Source organism: Pezoporus flaviventris, unplaced genomic scaffold (assembly GCF_033815535.1).
Source record: "Pezoporus flaviventris isolate CSIRO_AGI_PZ_B2104156 unplaced genomic scaffold, CSIRO_AGI_Pfla_v1 ptg000045l, whole genome shotgun sequence".
Taxonomy (NCBI): Eukaryota; Metazoa; Chordata; class Aves; order Psittaciformes; family Psittacidae; genus Pezoporus; species Pezoporus flaviventris.
The window spans coordinates 10305162-10314562 of NW_026892593.1; the positions used below are offsets into that span (position 1 = coordinate 10305162).

General features: G+C 42.7%; 1 long non-coding RNA gene across 1 annotated transcript; it reads right to left on the bottom strand.

Moving 5' to 3' along the window:
- Positions 1-1777: 1777 nt before the first annotated feature.
- Positions 1778-4925, bottom strand: LOC133276530 (uncharacterized). The gene is made up of 3 exons (XR_009745905.1): positions 3541-4925; positions 2439-2491; positions 1778-1899 (listed from the first exon to the last, which is right to left on the bottom strand). It is a non-coding gene; the product is annotated as an uncharacterized LOC133276530 (long non-coding RNA).
- Between the last annotated feature and the right edge of the window lie 4476 nt (positions 4926-9401).

The window sequence follows — 9401 nt, forward strand, 5'->3', positions numbered from 1 at the left end:
GTTACCGTATGTAATGCAAATCATCCTTTTAGATGGGTTTTAGAAACATGAAACATTAATTCCTCAAACATATCAAGGAACTGATATCTCTTAGTACTGTAACCCAGTAAAGTCCATTTCCAACAAGAAAGAGAGTTTTTTCTTAACTCAGCAAATATTTGCATTGAACTGTGTGAAGAGTGTTCATCATCCAGGGATACAGTCATAGGGCAGTAATAATTACACCAAGAGGTTTTGCAAGTTCCAACATGGCTGTTTACATGCCTGTTTTCAAACATAAATACCTACTAAAGGTGTGTACATGCCGAGGTATTTGTCCCTTCACCTCTCAAGGCTTATTAATGTATATATTCCATAGCTACATTGAGGATCATAGGCAATTACTGGAGAGCACATCACTCAAATCTCTTCACAACTCAATAAATACATATGTAAAGACAAAAGGAATTAAAAAGGAACAGATGGTGTTAGGAGATAGAAGAAATTAATCTTCTCTCGTTTTATCTTGAATCTGAAAGTACATTCTTCACTGAAGGTTTTTAACAACCGTGGAGAGAAAAAAGCGTATTTCAGACAAAGAACTAGGACAACATAATTGCTTAATACAGAGGCATGGACTGGCCAATTTTTTTAAATCACTCCCATAAAACTTAGAATTTTGGGGGATATCTGTCCGTTTCTGACTACTTTTGACCCTGAGGAGGTTTATGGCCCCAACAGGAGAGAGAGCAAGAGCAGGCTGCAGCCACCTCACCCTAGGTTTTGCTCATGGTAGCTCACCCCAAATGTGTCCTGTGAGGGTTTGGGGGCAATACTTTTTGGAGGACAAAGAGCTTGTTTCAAGCCAGATGAGTTCCCTGAGCCAGTTTATTGCCTGGCCACACAACTGTGTGTGCTGGCAGAAGGGAAGGATCAGAGGACGAGAGGTGGCATATGTGTGGCAGCTGGTAGAATGGGACTTGATCTGCACCAGGATCTGAGCTGGCTTAACATGACCATGCAACAAGAGTGTAACTTGGCGTTAAGGCATTGGAGTAATTGTAATTAAAGGTTTCTGTTTTCATTATAGATCTGGTTTGTCACTGAACTTGAGCTTGAACTGAACAAGCATACAGAAGCCATTATTTAAATGTCCAGTTCCATTCAGCTTCAGAGTTAAATCTCAGATCTGGACCAAGGGTCCATTGTACCAAGCTTTGTTACCCTGAGTTCAGTGTGTTCTTGCACTTCACCTTTCAGATATCTATTTCTTTCACTAACAGGACAGGTAGTCCAATGCAACACAGTGGCCTCCCCGAGAGGAAACACTGACATTTACATCTCCTCTCCAGCTTCCGGGCTCTCTTTGCACTTTGGGCCAGGAAAGCAACCAAACTTCATCACAGCAGAAGTTGCCCAGAAGGAACATGCTGGGGCAAGAGGCTCTGACAGATGTGGCCTATTAGGCTACTACCTCCCTTTCCTCCTCACCTTCTCTGGGAACCCACTAGCACAGGCTGTTCCTATATCACCAACTGGTCCTTTTTCACACATGGGAAGGAATTCAGCAATAGCTTTGTATGCTTGTTTTTAGACTGTAGCCCCATCCACATTTACTTTTAGAGACTTCTGAATTCAATTTACATGTATAATGCACAGTTAATTACAGGTTAAATTAAGCACACGAAAATCAAGATTTGATGATCTGTTTTATTAAATCAGGCTGTGTAAGATTAACAGCTATTATGAAATAAATGGAATATGTAGATAACTCTTACCATTTCAGTGGCTCATTTACAGAGCCATTAATTCTCTGGGATGCAGTGAACATACCAATGGGGACCAAGTTGCTCATGCTATAAATACAGTTCCATCCTTTGTCTTGTTTTTCATCAGGCTGCTGCCCAAGCACACCAAAACCTGAAATTTCCTATGGTTTAATGACTATCTAGTATTTTATACCTGAAGCTTTATGTCTTTTCTCTTTCTTACCTAAGTACAAGCTTTTAGAAACAATCTTTGCTAGGAATAATGAATTTTACTAGCAATATGCATCTTGCTATAATGTCAGGGTCTGTCTTTTCCATCCCTTAGGCAGAATAACAGCAAAATTAGAGGAGAGTGTTGCAATATCCCATCCTGTGTAAGACTTGAGAAGAACTTCGTGGTCAGCCCTTTTCCATGAAACCCTGTCAGGCTGTTGTTCAGAGGACTCTGGGGAGCAGGGTTCAGGTCTTACATGCAGAAACAGAGCTTATGTGTGAGTTTTCTACTGCACGGATACCACTGCCCATAGAGTGCTACATAAACTGTGGATTTCTTTTCTCTGATAGGCTTCAGGATCCACCATCTAGCCAAAACTACTTGATGCATTTTTCTCAGCTATAAAAATAGTTTGGGATTAACTAAAACAACATTCAGAGACAAATTTGCTGTAAAAATAAAAACTACCAATTTACCCAGCTGCAGCTGTAAATGTCCTATGTTCTGCATGCCACGCTTAGTGAGGCATCTGTGGGGAAACAAGGATGTTTTCTAGGAATGAACTTAATTATTCAGTAGCAGTTCTTACAGTGATCAGAAAGAAAGGTGTACGCTATTTATTTATTTTAATACAAAAGAGCTGTTCTTTGAGGTACTGATCAAGCTAAACAGAAAATCAAATTAACTAAGTATGGGCTTCAATAGTACACCCTGGCTTCTGCTGAGACTGAAGCAAATTATTCCCAAACAGAAGCAGTGCCCACCAAGAGAAATTACTTGATTAAAAACAACCTCCATGCTGCTTGACTCGGTATTCAGTATCTTTAACTTTGGACTAAGAAGGCAACATTCTCTGGGAAGATAAAAACCAAGCTGTATTTGAGTGGTTTTCTACATGAAATAAGCATAGCTATAACAGTGAAGATAAAGAAAAGAAAGACAAAACCAGGATTTAAGGAAAGGCTCTTATTTGAATTAATATTATTTATTTGCTTTGCGTCCATGCCTAACAGCACCCATCATGAAGCAATACCCTATTACGTGAGGCACTGTGCAATCACAAAAAGAAGGGGCAGGGTGTGCTCCAAGTGGTTCACCATTTAAATATAGCACTGCAGACAACAGGCAAGTATTGACTAATGGAGGAATACAAGGACAAGCAGTCCTGAACAATTTCTGCCCAATGTGGCTGCTACCAGAGGGTAGTTTCCAGCTGGACCTATGGAAGTGCTTTTGAGGTGTTCTTGGCAATGAGAGCCATGGGCAGATACTCAAAAGCATTTGCTGGAAGATGTGACAACAGGATGGTGGATGGTGGACATCTTCCAGGCCAGATGGAAGATAAGAAGCCCTTGGGGAAGGGTTTGTGAGTGAAGAAAAGGTTTATGGAACAGAGAAGAAGGGGGCAATAAAGAGGTGCAAGAAACATGGATGAGAGAGCTGGAAAAGTATTTCCTTGCTTCTGGGTGATGATCAGAGGGCTCTCCCAGTTCAGACAGGACATAGAGCACTTTCCTCAGATGAATGAACAGACGCTTTCTTAGGAGAATCAAAAAATAAGCATGACACAACGCTTACTGTGAGTTGAGTCCATGGGACTCCTGCTTTGAATCCCTCAGCATGCAGTAGAAAATTGAAATTGTCCAGCCCCTTGAGCCAGGCAGGAGGGAGCACACCAACCAGCCCAGATCACCTGGATGTAAAGCTAAGGGTCAAACCAAGGAGAGGAGAGAAGGATTTATAGGACGCAGAAATAAGTCAAAGCACCACTCCCCAGCACAACTTAGCTATTTTCTATCACTTCAAGCTCAGCAAAAACACAGGATTTGCCCACAGTTTCACCAGGATTTTCTTTTCTTCAGATAGAATGATTTTTTCAACAGGCCAAAACATGCAAAAATTAAACATCAGCACAGTTAAGGACAACTGAAACAGAGTTCTCAAAACTGTTCCTGGAACATATTACAGTCCTTTGTAGTACTGAAAAAAATGGGTTGCTTCAAACATTTCCCCATCATCCCAGGACAGTATTACTTATTGCAATTACCACTCACCTTAACAATTTGCTTCCTTTAGCTAACCAGGTTCATTAGTTCCGGCTTACAACAGTGCCTTTGTCAGCACCTGAGTGCCTCCAGCCCCCTAAGGCCCCCAGCCCAAAGCCAAGTCTCTCTCAAGTCCTGTAATTGGCAACATGAGGAGGCAACTCAGGTGTTAGTCAGGATGAATCACACACCAGAAATGCTCCTCTCTCTCAGTTGACTGTGGATGAAGCTGAGTAGGCCTGCCGCTAAAATCTGTGCTTAAATGTCTAACATGAGATAAAAATAGGCATCTGTAAGACTTTCAGCTTGTAATAGCTTCTTTTTTACCCTTCCCCTTGTTTCTAAACTTGTAGAACACACTTTTGTTTAAGTCCTGATGCAGAGATTTTGGCCCATAGGTGTGAGAGAAAGCTTCACGTCACTGAGAGCACACAACCCACCACCCTTCTGAGAACATAAAGAAGAAGAAGGAACAAAAAACAATGATTCACCTTTCTGTGCTTAAGTGTCTGGGGGTAAAACCACCTACTTTGAATGTGTAACTGAAGAAAATTGCTGTTTATGAGGTGGTGGTGTGAGAAAAACTAATAATATGAAAGAGTTTGCCTTTTAGGGAGGAGAAGGACAAGAAGACACTAAGATAGGCTATCAGAGAGCAGGAGAGGGAAGAGAGGGATGATACCAGCAGAAGAAATGCTGGCAAAAAAGTGAATAAATAAAGCAAGTAATGACATTGATATGATACTGAATTAAAAACTAATCACGGGATCATGGAACCATATGTCAAGGACATGACAGGAAGTAGAGAGGTCATCTTGCCCCACCTCTAAATCTGATTATGCCTATATCAGTCTTTGCTGGTATTTTACAATCTGTTTCTAAAATACTGCAGGTCTCTCAGGCCATCTGTTCCAGAGCTTACTTTGTCCGAATGTCTTTCTGCATGACTTGCTGCCCTGGGCTTGGCACACATAAAGTTAGTTTGGTCCCCTCCTCTGGGTAGCAACCTTTTATCATAACCCAAAGAGCATTAACATCCTTTCCCCCTCTCCCTCCTCCCCTTCGGCCCTATCTTCTCTAGATCAACCAAACCAAATTCTTTCTCTTCTTTCCAGGTTGGTTTTGGGGGAGTTCTTTTGCCTTTAGGCAAAATGTTCCTCCCTGTCTTCCTCAGGGCACTGTCCAGCTGGAGTTGTGTGAAAAATGCACAGAATTCCAGATGTCTTGAAGGGATGAATAAAATGGAGAAAGAAATATTGACCTTATTTATGACTCTTCTTCCTATATCTGAGTATGGCATCTGCCTGCTTTTACAGCAACACCAAGTCTATGACTCATATTCACTCTAATCACCAGCTCCATCTCTGCAGAGCTGCTGCTTAGGCAGTTACCCAATTTGTATTTGTGTAGCCTATTACTACCCATATACCATGCTTTGCCCTTATTTTTACAGAGTTATTGGCCATTTATTTTAGGTTCTTGATGTAAATGGTCTAACGTGAGTGGACCCTGCCCATGGCAGGATGGTTGGAACTAGATGATCTTAAGGTCCTTTCCAACCCAAACCATTCTATGATTCTGTGATTCTATAATTGGTCAGGAAACATTCAATTCTAATCCTGCCTTTCAAAGGGTCTGTATTTCTCTCCTCCCCCAGCTTTTACCACCCACAGCACCAATGAGAGCATTGTCTATTCCTGTGTCAGGACCATTAATGGATAAATTGCCTTCTACTTGGCCTGGGACTGGTCCGTAGGTCATCTGTTTAATAAAGCCTTCAAGTCACAGACTCCAATAACTACCCTTTGAGCCCAGTTTTCCAGCAGACTTTTTATGTATTTACTCTATGTTTTCCCACCTTGTTCACGAGAGTGTTTTGTGGAGCAACACCTAAGCCTTGCTGAAGTTACTGTTAAGTCATTTCTCTGACACATGGGTGTTTCTCTGAGAATGTTGTACACATGTATACCCAGTCTATGGATGTGCCTTGTAAGAACTTGAGATTGGGAACTTTGTCAGTATTAATAGTATCTACTCGGATACTCTAATCCAAGCCAAGATAAAGGATAGCATGCATTCATAAGTCCACAGGCTGTTCAGTCTGGGTTCATGGAGACACTTAACTAGACTGCTGTGAAGAAGAAAAGGAGAAAAGACAGAAAATTTTTACATGGATCAACATGTCCTGAAGAAGATCATCCACTTGTCAATTCTGTCCTTGGTGACCACAGACAGTACCTCAGGTATTCAAAAGTGTATGGTGTTTTTTCAGGTTGCTTTAAGTGAGATGGATCTCAGCACACCCTTACCCAAGGAAAAGTCATTTTCCAATCCTCTGAAAGGACACAGGGCTCTGTGAAGGCCAGAAAGGAGGTCCAAGTTAGCAGATTTTGCTTTAGCCAAAGTAATGGGCAACCCTGTGTCCTTCAATCCAGGCAGTTCACCTCAGATGAGCAGAATCAATTCCTATCAAGGTGAACCAGACCTATTCAAACTTCCAGGCAAAACTTGTCTCCTGACCTAAGTGAATCAAAAAATGGGTCTTCTGGCTATGAAATAAAGGTTATAGATTCTCTCCCCAGAGAACATTGTCCTTTACTGACAGCACCTTTACATCCTGGCATCAGAGCTGCTGATCACAACTACAGCTGCCTTTACCTTTCAGAGTACTGGAGTTGAACAGAGGTAAGTTTCCAAACTTCCATTAGGAGGCCCAGTTAATTTTCTGTAGAAGTCCAAGGAAACCTCAACAGAGAAGGAAGAATAAATCGTGATGGAGAAATGTGAAGAAGATTCGCATGGCATGCCCATCGATTTGCTAGTACAGAAGAGCGGACCCTGTTATATGGAGGGGATATATTCCTGAGAAATTGGCATAGTGCAGTATTATTTGAAGAGTCAACAACACATGCCAGCAAGACACAGGCAGACCCATGCTTGAAGTGGATCCCAAGTGAGCTGTAGAGTACATCTGTCCCTGACAGCTCAGGGAAGACAAGTCCTGACTAGAATTACATTCAGATTTGCCCATTTGAAGTCCAGGAATTAGACTGTCTTCAGCTTTCTGACTGTTATCCGAGGAGGGATGACCCTGTAGAGGAATACCACCCTGATGAACCCAAGCAGCTGTTTTAGTTGACATTTAGTTGACAATGGCAATGGGAATGGGGAATATGCTCCCCATGAGGATCTATTTGCCTGCATTCCCCATGTTTTAATGTAGTAGGGCGCTACCCGTCCTTAAGCTTTTACTTGGTTCTTTGAGCCTATGTCTTTTGCTCTGTGACCATCTCCAAGAGTTGGAATACTGATGATGAGTTTCACTAGTGGCCATTTGGGGACAGGAAATCTGAAGCAGGGTTGCACTGTGCCATGTTAAAATCAATGACCTCTTATCCAGTTACCATTTGGCTAACGGACAAGTCCTTGTATCATCCTAAAAGGCAGTGTCTTTGCTAATACTGATAAATAAAACTGGGTCAGGACCTGTTCTTCTGTCTTAAGGACAGATAATGTAGCATAGTTCACATCTGTTGGGGTAAACTCCTTCATTACCACCCATACTTCCTATAGGCAACAGTTACAGACTGAGCCTCAAAATTGCTTAGGGACTGCCAGTTGACACAGATCAAAACCATGAGAGGCAGTATGCCAGTAGCTAAGCAGCTGGGATGATTGCAGACAAGTGCTTAAGCCTGTACCCAGACCCTCTTTAGTTCATTATCATAGATGTCATCTTTGGTGCTGACATGGACTGGGCTGGAAATGCGAAGTCCAGGGCTCTGTTAAGACACAGAACATTTTCACAAGGAGAAATTTCTGCAGGCTTTCTTCTCCAGAGTCTTCTGCTACCTGCTGATTTTGAACCCCAGGGTTAAACTCTTGACAGTGTTGGAGGTTTACCTATAGCAAATGGGTTGCATGTCTAAACTCTGCATGCCCATATAAGCCCCTGCTCTGGGTGAGGTCACCAAGTCTGGACTTCAAAGAGAACTTCAAAAACCAGACCATCTCCATATGCACCAGGGCTCAGGACAAACTGGAGGCTCAGCAGCTCCAGGAGTCAAAATATCAAAGATTAAATAAAAATGCCTCTCCTGTTTTGGGGAGAGAAAAGTGCCAAGGGGGGAGAATGAATGAAAGGGGTATGTCAAGCCAACATCCATGTTGAAGATCTAAGAGTAAATCAAAGAAGGCTCCAGCCACAAATAGAGCTCCATCTAGATGTGCAAGGGGATCTGAGGCAGCATGGTCAATGACCAAAGTACATTATGCATGGTTGTGGCCTGACAGGTCAGAGGCAGGGCATGCACTTGCTTGATCATGATTAGTCTAGAAAAGACTGTGGCCATGAAATGTGGTGCCTGTTCAGTTTTAATGGATCTGTGAATGACTGCTACAAGAAATGTGAAGTCACCTGCTTTTTTTTTATCACCAAGGTCATTTGCAGAACTAGATTAAATAACAGATACATGCTGGCTATTCCTCATCTTTATTTTGTCTATGTTCTTACTTTCATCAGTATTTTTCTGAGAACTGAAGCTTAGCAGATTGATCTATAACTCCCCGAGAGCTTACTTCCCTGCCTTTCTGAATATAAAGACGTGTATCTTTTCCAGTCCTCTGATACATCACTATCCTCCTTGAGTGTCCAAAGACAGTGACTACTGGGTCTGCAGTTGGTTCAGCTGGCTCATAGTCACTCTAGGATAAATTTCAAGCCCAGAGGATCTGAAAATCATAGAATCACAGAATCATAGAATAGTTAAGGTTGAAAAGGACCTTAAGATCATCTAGTTCCAACCCCCCTGCCATGGGCAGGGACACCTCACACTAAACCATGCCAACCAAGGCTCTGTCCAAACTGGCCTTGAACACCGCCAGGGATGGAGCATTCACAACCTCCTTGGGCAACCCATTCCAGTGCTTCACCACCCTAACAGGAAAGAATTTCCTCCTTATATCCAATCTAAACTTCCCCTGTTTAAGTTTTAACCCATTACCACTTGTCCTATCACTACAGTCCCTAATGAAGAGTCCCTCTCCAGCATCCCTATAGGCCCCCTTCAGATACTGGAAGGCTGCTATGAGGTCTCCACACAGCCTTCTCTTCTCCAGGCTGAACAAACCCAACTTTCTCAGCCTGTCTTCATATGGGAGGTGCTCCAGTCCCCTGATCATCCTCGTGGCCCTCCTCTGGACTTGTTCCAACAGTTCCATGTCCTTTTTATGTTGAGGACACCAGAACTGCACACAATACTCCAGGTGAGGTCTCACGAGAGCAGAGTAGAGGGGCAGGATCACCTCCTTCGACCTGCTGTTCACGCTCCTTTTGATGCACCCCAGGATACGGTTGGCTTTCTGGGCTGCGAGCGCACACTGAAGCCGGCTCAT